This window comes from Equus asinus, chromosome 9, assembly GCF_041296235.1.
Source record: "Equus asinus isolate D_3611 breed Donkey chromosome 9, EquAss-T2T_v2, whole genome shotgun sequence".
NCBI classification, from domain to species: domain Eukaryota; kingdom Metazoa; phylum Chordata; class Mammalia; order Perissodactyla; family Equidae; genus Equus; species Equus asinus.
In genome coordinates this window covers 87,286,294-87,297,758 of record NC_091798.1, presented here as the reverse complement: position 1 = coordinate 87,297,758, position 11,465 = coordinate 87,286,294, and positions in this window count along the sequence as shown.

Below are 11,465 nucleotides of genomic sequence, written 5' to 3'. Positions count from 1 at the left end.
CCTGAGTGAGGAAGTAACAGAGGCAGGTTGCTCAGAGCTGGGAGATCAGTTGACAGCTTCGTCCAGCCAAATCCCCTTTCCTGTTCCAATGAGGAATGAAAGAAATCTCAGAGAAGTAGCACAACAGACATGCAGCTGTAAGTGTGAGGGAAGTTCAGATCAGATTTATTCTAGGCCTTCTCCCAAGCGGCTCACCACAGCCTAGAAACACTCCTAAGAGAAAGGAGTGCGTGTTTTGAAGATAAAGACTTCAACCTGGTCAAAGGAGATGCTTGGGAAGTCAGATTTCTGGGCAACCAGCCTTTCTCCCCAGGAAAAGTATCACTCATCTGCCTCATCGAAAGGGAAGGGTTTTGGTTTTAATTTTTCTTTCAACATTATAGACCACCCCAAAGTAAAATTGACAAGGGGAAAAATGTGAAAGAAATAAACAAGGAGGGGAAAACACTGCCGAGAAGTTTCAGAGTGTGGGGAAGTGGAGCAGCAAGTCAGTGAAGGGAGAATTACCCTGTTTTTGGTCCTGGTTCAGTGCTCCCCGCCATCTTCATCCTAATGGAGACTGCACCGGCTGGGTGTGGGATTAGGTGGCCCAGAGGAAAGACAGTTTCTTTTTTTTTTTTTAACCTCCTAGCCTCCTTGAACTTGGCGTACGTTATATTTTTCTCCTGAACAAAGGTACACCTGCATAGGAAGTTCCCTTAGAGTGGGGAGAACGTACTTTTCTTTTATTCTCTTTGATAATTCCTGATTAAATTTCTTCAGAGTTTGCCTGCAGCTCTATGGTTCCATAACTTGTCTAGGAAGAAACATTTTGTAGCTGAAAGCAGATGGGATCCCAGTAGGAGGAGGAGGAAGTGCGTATCCCCTATGAACTGAGAAAGTCTGTGAGATGAAGGACTGGTTGTGTCTTGGGTACCTCTGACTGCCGAGCAGGACTTCTCCCTGCAGCTCCTTCACACTCAGCATAATAAATATGGGGAAAGTCCCAGATCCACCATTTACACTACCTGACCTTGAGCAAGTTACTTAGCTGAGTCAAAAAATAACTTTTCTATAAATCTGTGTTTTTTTCAAGATTAGTGACCATTAATGGGTCATGAAATCAGTTTATGGGCTCAACAATCATTTTTTAAAAAGAAATAGAAAATATCATAATAGAGTTCTTTGCATATGGTAAGGTTAAGTATTGTTCCACGGAACTTGTTTCAGATATGTGTGTGTGTGTGTGTGTGTGTATGTCTGTTGATTCTGCCATGATCAACTCCTTGGCAATTCTCTTCACTGATAAACAGAAGAAGCTTAAAATGAACTTAAGTCAGCCACAGAATGAGGCACAATCACTGTTTACTAAGTAAAGCACTGCTTTCCCACAGGGCTGAGTGGGGTGTTAGGAGGCAGGTGGCCAGCAGTCACATCCAGACACACACACGTGTTGACTGGTCAAGAAGTCAAATGCATTGTTTACTGTGAGTGGTGATCAAAGAAGTTTGGAAAATGCTGATAACTTAGGTTCTAGATCCCATTCCCCCTCAGAAGTAGGAAAAAAGTTAAAACTGTACATTCAACATTACTCAGCATCTTTCAATTTCAAGTTGTCTATTTGGGGAATTGTTATGTCCGTTCTCCCCTCCACCTTTTACTTCCTTCTTCTCTCACCCGTGTTCCTCCTCCCTTCCTTAGGCTGCTCAGCCTCGGTCTCAGGGCTTGGTCTTAATTGTATTAGAGCTTCAAGGAGACAAACCAACCAACAATAAACCCCTAACTTACCAAGAGAGGGAAAGACAGCAGGAAATACTGTTTAAAATAACATCCTGCACTACCTATGTAACCTATCCGAGACAATTGCTTTATCTGTTAAATGTGGTAAAGAGCAGATTAGCTCACTATTTAAATGTCTGCCACATTTTAGGTACTGGATAAATGTGAAGTCGGTCCTTCCTTGGGCTCTTATATTGCTCAGACTTTCCCTACGCCAGCCCTTGCTCTCTGGGAACTTAGGCTGGGCTATGGATGTGTGTGGTACCTAGAGACAGCAAAAGAAAAACAAATCAATACATCAATGGACTGGAAGGTATTTATATCTTACTCAGGTCAAGTGCGTTTTATGGCCCATGGCCAAGGGTCTAAGATACCTCAACTGATGAATCCCCCAGGAAACTAGTTCCAACATACTCAGATTAAAAACAAACACACACATACACAGTTACAACCGCACGGGCGCAGGCAGGCGTCCCCAACCCTCAGCAAAACTGAGACTAGTGAATGTCTGTTCCTGAGCCCTCTGCCTGCCCTGCTCCCTCGTTCAGAGCCTGGTGACAGTCCTTTCATTGAACCTGCAGCTGTCCTTAGGCTCCTTTCACAACTCAACCTCCCAACCCCTGAGAAGATTCTGATGGCATGTCAAATAATTGACACTTTACCCAAACCCATTCTTACTGAAGTGTTCCCGTGGAATTTTATATACATATATATATAATTTTTTTTCTTGAGGAAATTTCCAAAGGGACCTGAAGGAACCTTAATTTAGCCCCTTAGTGTGGCATAGCGGCTTGGGAGTGGGGTGGAGAAGGGAAAGGACCCAAGGTCTGGCCTGCCCCCAGGGCATGGCTTCCCTGGCTGCAGATCCTCTGACCTGGCCCTGAAGCAACTGAGATACAGGAAGATGCCTCCACCCTCCTGGGACCGAAGCTTGCCCACCTAGCAGGAACTTAAAGGCTTCAACCCCTTAATCTGTCCCCGCTTTACAGCTGTATTGCCCAGAGTTCTTCAGAGAAACAGAACTGATAGGAAATATAAAACAGAGAGAGAGAGGGAGATTTATTTTAAAGAATTGGCTCATTGGATTACGGAGGCTGCAAGTCCAAAATCTGCAGGGTGGGCCAGCAGGCTGGAGACCTAGGGAACAGCCAATGTTACAGTTGAGGGCTGACTGCTGGCAGAATTCCTTCTTGCTCAGGGGAGGTCTGTCTTTTGTTCTATTCAGGGCTTCAACTGATTGAATGAGGCCCACCCACAGTATGGAGGGCAATCTCCTTTACTCAGAGTCCAGCAATTTAAATGTAAATCTCATCTAAAAACACTCTCACAGAGATATCCAGAATAATGTTTGACCAAAGGTCTGGGCACCCTGTGGCCCAGCCAAGTTGACACATAAAATTAACCATCACAACTGCTACAGCCAGAATGACCCTTCCCCAACACACCGACTTTAACCCAACAGTTTTCCAACTCTGGCACACTTTCAAAATTCACAGAGTCAAAATGTTATATTCTAGCACATTTCTAGGTATTCAGAATTTAAATATCATTCATGGTTGTTTTTTCTTCTCCTTGTTTGACACACAGAAGCATGTCCTGGGGGCAGGATGGTTCCCTACAGTTGGTTTCAGGATCCTTTTATACTCTTAAAAATTAAGAATGTGAAAGAGTTTTTGTTCATATGGGTCATAGCTCTAGATACTATGCTTTAGGGAAATATGTATATAATATTAGAAACGAAAAGTGAGACATTTAAAAATATATATTTATGAATTTCTTTCAAAATAATAATGCTAACAAATATGTTAGCAGAGATAACATACTCTTATGAAAAAAACTTTTCCAAAACAAAACTATTGGTGAGAAGTGTGTCACTCTTACATTTTTGCAAATCCCTTTAATGCTTAATAGAACATGGTAAGATTCTCATATCTGGTTCTGCATTTAACCTGTTGTGGTATGTGGTCCTGGTTGAAGTTTATGAAGAAAACGCAGCCTTACACAAATATGTAGCTGGAAAAGGGATGATCTGCCTGGGACACCTTGGATCACAATTTGAGAAGTACTGGTTTCATGGAACCCCTGCCTGTGAGTCAGAGGCCCCAGGTTCTGGTCTCTGCTCTACCAGCTGTGCAACCTTGGGCAAGTCACTAGGCCATTCTGGACTGCAGCTTCCTCATCTAAACAAGGAAAGGAATTAACATGGTTGAACCCCTCAGTGTACCAGGCACACATCATTTAATTGAATCTTCATAAGAACCGACAACATAAGCAGTAGTGTGGTGGGAAATGCTTAACAACTGGGGAGGAATTAGTCCCAGACGTTCACATGGATGTGACTTATATTGTAGAATGGGACATGGAGCCCAGGAATGACAATCACCAGTTTAATCTATCGCTCGCGTGGACCAATGCCTACCCTGATTACTTCTTTCCTACAAAGGATGGTGAGGGAGGGGAAGAGATGCAGTGGAAGTGGAAGAACCAGATTTGAATTTGCATAGTGATGTAGGGTGAAGCAGAAGTGGAAGGGGAGGGGTTGGGGTCAGCCACACCATGAAGGTGGGGGGTTAGGGTTAGCATGCTGGCTGAGGGGAGCCCTGACTTGTAGTATTTGCCAATTTGCCTAGTATAAATACTTCCACCATGGCCAGCTTCAAGCTACCAACCTCACATTTAAACAAGGAACTGGGGAGAGATGCACGAGGGGCTTCCAAGAGCTGGTGCCAATGTGAGCCTCTCCTTTTTACAGCGGAAGGAAGAAACTGAGGCTTAAGAGATTAAAGGACTTAACTGAGAACGTACAAGCACAGATACTTCCCCGGGACACTAAAGAAAGTAAATTTCAGGTTATATTTAGTATAAACCTAGTCACATAAAAAGTTTTTAAAAAATACATCTATGTATAAATTAACTGTATGTAAATGATAGGAAAAGGTCCAGAGAGCTATACACCAAACTATGCATACTGATTTATTTGGGGGAAGGAATGAAGATAGATAAAGAATTTTTATTTTTTTACTCTCTATATTTCTGTATTGTCTTAGTTTTCTTTTCTTTTCTTTTTTTTTTTTGCTGAGGAAGATTCGCCCTGAGCTAACATTCATGCCAATCTTCCTCTAATTTTTAGTGTGTGGGCTGTCAGCATGGTATGGCTGCTGACAGAGTGCTATAGGTCTGCGCCCAGGAACTGAACCTGGGCTGCCAAAGCAGAGTGTGCTGAACTTAACCACTAGGCCACCAGAGCTGGCCCTTGTCTTAGTTTTTTTTAAATAGTGAACCTGTAATTATGTATTCCTCGTATAATCTAGAATAAAACATTTTTCCAAGAGACTTAGGGATGTGACTAGATATTTAATTATATAGCCTTACTATATATGATTCAAAGTTTTCAATATTGGACTTCAGAGGGGCTGGTAAGTGTCCGAGAAAGAGAGAGACTGAGAGACAGGGAGAGAAAAATTGAGAAGGAGAGAGAAAAAGACTATATATTGATGTAGTGCCTCCTCTGCGAGGCCCCTTAGCAATTCTCTTTTCAAATAATTTCTCTCTAGTGACTAAACTTGAAGTATTGAACATAAAATGTCTTAGATTCACTGGCTAATTGGAAAGGCCAGCAGCTTTTTGAGTAGACTCATATGAAAACGAAGCTTGAATCCCGTATATAAGCCGGGCTCAGGTCTCAGTTTGTCAATACTTCCTGACCACTTAGCACAATTGGCTAAATCTGGGATCAGCACAAAGCAAGCTTCAAAATGCTAACCTCTTATTCTCCAGTACGTACTTGTGTGTGCGTGCGCGCACGCGTGTGTGTGTGTGTGTGTGTATGCACAAGCATGTGCGTGTGTTGGTGGCAGTAGTTACAGTGACTTGGGCTGAGTAAGGAAGAACAGAAAGGCACCCTGCCATGATAGTTTTCTCACATGTTCCACAAATTAATGATTAACTTGACCTGACAAATTCCTCTTCTAAGGGTAAGAGTCATCAATACCTTAGTATAAATTAATTTAGTTAGGCAATTGTCCTGCTTTTTTTTTTTCCCAATGAAAACTTAAAGAATAGGAAAATTAATTAGGAAGGAGGGAAAAAACTTTTGGAGTATGGGTCACCCAGTCTGGGTGGGAGGCAGGGTCCCTGGAGCGATTTGGTGGAAAAGGCAGGCCTGGGTGAGAATACGGGCTTTGCCACTTGCTGCTTTTGCTTCCTAAGGCAAATTTCGTAACCTCTCAGAGGCCAAATCCGTCCATCGTAAACTAGGGATTGTATGAAATGCAGGACTGTTGTAAAGACCCACATGTAAAGTTCCCGCCCGGAGCCTGGTGCATAGCGGCCGTGCAGTAAATGGCACTTAGAATTTGGACAGCAAGAAAGGGTAGCCAAAAAGACTTGAGGGAAACTCTCTGAATTAAGATACATTTAAATAAGTTTCCACTCCATAAATAACTTGTAATTTAAGCATCTACAGTTTAGATTATCTCTCAGGTGTCAGAAATTGGAGCCAACCACTTTCTGAAAATGGAGTAGTTAGTAATAAGCACACCAGGAGCTGAGAGGTACAGAAAGGGTTGTGGAAAGAAGCCAAAGGAAAACACTATTCTGTGCTAACAGAGGGAAGCTCCAATACCTGTTTCTCAAATGTATGTCTATGGGCAAGAGGAGAGAGGAGAGCATGGGCGATGGCTCATCCCTATCCCCCTTTAACTCAGAAACAACCCCAGTGGGCAGCCTAAGAAAGTTGGTCCCAATGCCATCTTTCCAGAGCAAGAACATGGCCTGTTAACGTTTACTGTGCCTCACTCATAAATAGCAATGATGCTACTGGTAACGAATTAGATGAGGGAGGCCAGGCCTCCTCGGGAACTCTCCATTCGAACAGAGGGCATTTACACCAAGAAGAATGGAATGCGTGACAGGCAGAGCCAAGAGACAGCAGGGCGGGAGATTAGTTTCTGTCATCAGTCATCGCTGACACTGGGCATTTCTGAGATTGTTGTGATGATCAAGGAAAAAGCCTTAGAGGAGAAAATGAATCTTTTGGAAAAATGTGAGGTTGCTTAATCTGGAAGACAGAGGAGGGGTTTGAAGCATGAGAATAATGCTGGAGTGATGGGAGAGAAAGATTACTGAGAGGACTCTGAACTGACTGAAGCAAAGAGAGGAAGGAAAATGAGTTTGCAATAGTTGAGGTGCAACTTGACAGTGGTGAAGGTGGTGCGATGCCAATGAGCTGAAAGATCATAAAGATTGTAACATTAACTACCCTTACAGCTAACAAGTGACTTTACATTCATCCTTTCACTTACTTCTCCCCATAATGCCCTGGGGGTACATAAATCATCAGAATTCACCAACTGAATTCATTAAAAAAGCTGTCAATATCAGAACTGGGTGAGGGGGGCCAAAAAACAAGTTTCTAAACTATTTCAGATTCATCACAACTTTAAATGTATCTGAGGAAACAAAGATTTTATTTAAAAGAACAGGTAAGTTTTATTGTTTTTCTAGGACCTTGAATTTGCCAGCACGAAAAGCGTTCCTGAACATCAGCCAGGTAGACACTCCACATTTCAGGTAACAGTGGTGAAAATCCAACCCACTCAACAATGGTCATCCAATTTAGGTGAACTGTCTCTATACACTGGCCACTTTTCCCCCCTACTAAACGTTATTATAAAATTCTTGAAAATCTGCGTTAAAATAGTTGCTGTAAAAGCAGACGCAGAGGATTAAAATTAAAATGGCAAGGACAACTGCTAGCAAAAGCATTGTAGAGTTGGCAAATATTACATTTAACTCCACATTTATTCTCCAAAGGAATTTAACACAATTGCTTCCATTCTAACTCAAAAATTAATTTCTGTATATCGTCCTTGAGATTTGGATTGGGAAGGAAAAGGAGGAAACTGTTGAAAGTGTGAAGATTTTATATGAATTAATCAACCAAGACTTCAGACGCTGGGGACTGAAGATTAAACTTTATAGTTAGAAACCCAAGGACGGTACTTTTTCTCGGAAGTGTACCTCACATCAAAAAAAAATCTCTACTGATATCTATGTCTCATTTACAACACTCAGGTGAAGAGGTAATCTTTATGACATCCAAATGAGAAGCTACAAAGAGGTTAAACAGTTTACAGAACAGTCAAGGAGGAGTTAAGGTTAGAACAAGGTGGCCCCAGTCCCAGCATTATCTTATTCTAGATGCAAAGATTGTTTCGTCCCTCCATCCGTTCATGTTAAAGCCTATGGCAGATGAGACATTTCAGCCTTAAAGACTTATGGAAAGAAAGCTGTTATTGCTCATGAGGGTTTGGTATGCAGAAAGAAACTTTGAAGGCCGTAGTCACTGCTCTGTTATTCCAGAAGTAATGGTGCTTCCACAGACCTGTGACCATCTCTGTCCATGGTGACAGCCTGTTGAAGCCACCAGTCGGTGCTTGAAAGAATTCAGTCTGTAAGATGGGGTACAAGTGCAAGATTTGCATATAGGTTCAGCTGCCCCATCTTCCTGAGGCCCAGTCAGAAGCACTCCATGGGACTAAGACACAGGCCTCGCTGTCTGCTAAAGAGCCACTTGGTAAGAGTTGCCTGTTCCAGATATCATAGGGTATCTGAGCCTTCTCCAGAGAATAACCTGAAAAGAAATGTGTGAGCAAGTGAACCTATAGAATCTGCCAGGCTTCATCATTTTCAAGCACCAGTCGACTCATGAAACTGTCCAGAATACCACAGGCTATGATTAGGGGTTGGGTTCCATGCCCCATGGAGGGAGTAAACTTTTCATTTCTGTCATACAGAATCAAGTTGGTGGACTTGATGTAAAACGGATGCCAGAGGTAATTGGTTCTGTGCTAGACTTTAAGGTCCTTGAGGATATGGTAATTTTTTTTCCTGTACACCTGTCTAAGACTCTCATGTTGCTTGGTCTGTGGTAGATATTCTTTTTATGTATTCAATCAACAATTATTAGACACCTCCTGTGTGGTTAACCAGGTTGAAAAAAAAGTATAAGATGTGGTCTTTGCCAAAGACTTCACAGTGGAGCTGAGCTTACAAGAAATAGCCAAAAACATGTGCAAAGTATAATAGTATGGAAAAGGAAACTATGCATTTAAGTATTAAGAAAGGGCCAGCACGACTGTAGGGCCAGGGACCTTAAAGAGAAGTGGCTCCCTCTGCTTCTTCAGGGCTTTCCAAATATTCTATTCCTTTATTTCTCTTATACATGGAAAACCTCAAATAAGACAGAATTTGTTCATACTTAAAGATATTGAGGATTTCCCACCTCCTGGAGGATGGAGCAGCCATACTTTTCCCTATTCCTCCCACTGAATACAATTACAAACTCTGGACATTATATATAAAACCAATATAAGAAGACTCTGAGAGGCAGAGAGAAGAAGGCGGACTTCACAGGGACCTCAGCATCTGAGGAACGATGCCGCAGTGAGGCTCCTGGGTTTTCTTTTGCTCATCTATCCCAGACTCAGAACTGAAGAAGGCAGCAACCCAGAAAAGCCAATGGGCACAGCTAGAATAAGCTCCAAAAAAAGCCCGCTCTCTCTAACCAGAGGACAAGGACAGGGGCATCTGGGAAAGGCAAAACTTTTAGGCAGCGATGGCTCTACTTCAGCCAAACACCAAAGAAAAACTGTAGCCCCACCCACACCCACGACAGCAAAAGCCAAGTGGGACCCTTGACTTCCACCCTCGTGAGGCTGTAAGGAGGCACCCCAGTACTCTCTCCGGGTGGTGTCAGAGAAGGCAAAGTAGGGAGCCAGGACGTTCATCTGTGCTGGCCGGTGATAGTGCGCTACTGTTTTGTAAGGTGTTCCCCTGTATCCTGGGTGAGAGGTACAGAGTACTCTGTATTACTTCCTACAGCTGCATATCAAGCTACAGTGATCTCCAAAATAAAAAGTTTAACTAAAGAATTAAAAGATTTGAGGGAGTTTTCACACTTGGGCTGCCTCTATTGGAAGAGAAAATTTCATTCCTAGGGTAATGCTAAATAGTAATCTAAAAGTTAGGAGTATGTATTAGTTTCCTGTGGCTGCTGTAACAAGTTACCACAAACTTGGTACCTCAAACCAACAGAAATATCTTCTCTCACCGTTCTGGAGGCCAGAAGTATCACTGGGTGCAAATCAGGAGGCCAGCAGTTTCTGGTGGATGCTGGCATTCCTTGGCTTGTGGCCACATCACTCCAGTCTACAAATCTCTTTCTGCTTCAGCTTCTCGCGAGCTTCTCCTCTGTGTGTGTGTTAATTCTCTCTCTTATAAAGACACTAGCATAGCATTTAGGGCCTACCCGGTAATCCTGGATAACTTCTCCTTCTCAAATTCCTTAGCTTAATCACACCTGCAAGATCCTTTTTCCAAAGATTACATTTACAGGTCTAGGAATTAGGAAGAGATATTTTATTATCAGAATAAAATATTATTCTGCCTACCACAGTGTGCTAAGTAATTTGTTGTGTGAATGAGGTGTAATATATTTAACAAATCTACAATTTACAGAATACTTGGGGTGTTTTGTTTTTCTTTACTATAAACATTCACAAGGGTATTTTTGCATTAACAAATATTTTTTGAGCATCTACCATGTTTGAGCTTCTCTTCTAAGCACTGGGGATAAAGCAGTTAACAAAAGGGGCAAAAATCCCTCCCTCGTGGAGTTTATACTCCAGTGAGGGAAGAGGGACACGGGGAATGAATGAATGGGTAAACGAATAGAATGCTCCTTGATGATAAGTGCCGTGGAGAAAAATAAAGCCAGGAAGGAGGGTTGGAAGTACTAAAGAGCTGCATGTTGTAATTTTAAATGGGATGACCGTGGAAGATCTCCCCGAGAGGGTGACATCTGAGCAACCTGAATGGGATGGGAGCTCAAGCCTGTTTATTTACGTGGCACTGCAGTGTGACCAGAGCAACAGCACGTGCAAAGGCCCAAAGAACACCAAGGAGTCAGGTGGCTGGAGTGGAGTGAGGGGGAGGTTGGTAGCCACTGAAATGTGTCTCTTAGAACCCTTCTCTATTTTGGGATGGAGTGAAAACAAGGATTATTAATTTGAGAATGTTCCCTTCTTTACCTCCCCCATAGTTTCCTGGTCCTCTGCTGGAAGGGAAGACACATGCTTGGTCTTCTTGGCCTGAAGGGAGAATGGAGAGTTGCCCGGGGCTGGGGCAGGTCGAGTCCTTTAGGGCAGAGTATTTGAGGAGCACAGCTTCAAAGCACAGGGGTGGTGAATTGGGGGAGAGGACGAAACGAGATCTAATATATAATTCTGTGGTCCATCCTTTCTGAGGTGTCTGATGCAAACAAGGAAAGGGAGTGAGTTATTTTGAAATTACTTTGAACTGCGAATTTACTTTGAATTACAAGAACTGGATATTCCAAGACGCCATTTGGGAACTGGGCTTAGTGGGTCATGGCCTTTTTTCAGGAGAAACTCCTACAAGCAAAAATTGCTGGGCCAAAAGGAACACTTTAAATTTTGGTACGCAATATCAGATTCCACCAGAAAGGTTATGTCATTTTACACTGCCAGCAACTTGTCTCTCATAAGTTCACCACACTGAGTGTTAACACTCTTGATCTTTGTCAGTATGACAATGGGAAGAGTGGTTTCTCAACAGCATTTGAAAAATTTGCATCTTGGAAATGTGAAGGATAAGTCTTTTGCAATATTTATTGGCCATTTGTA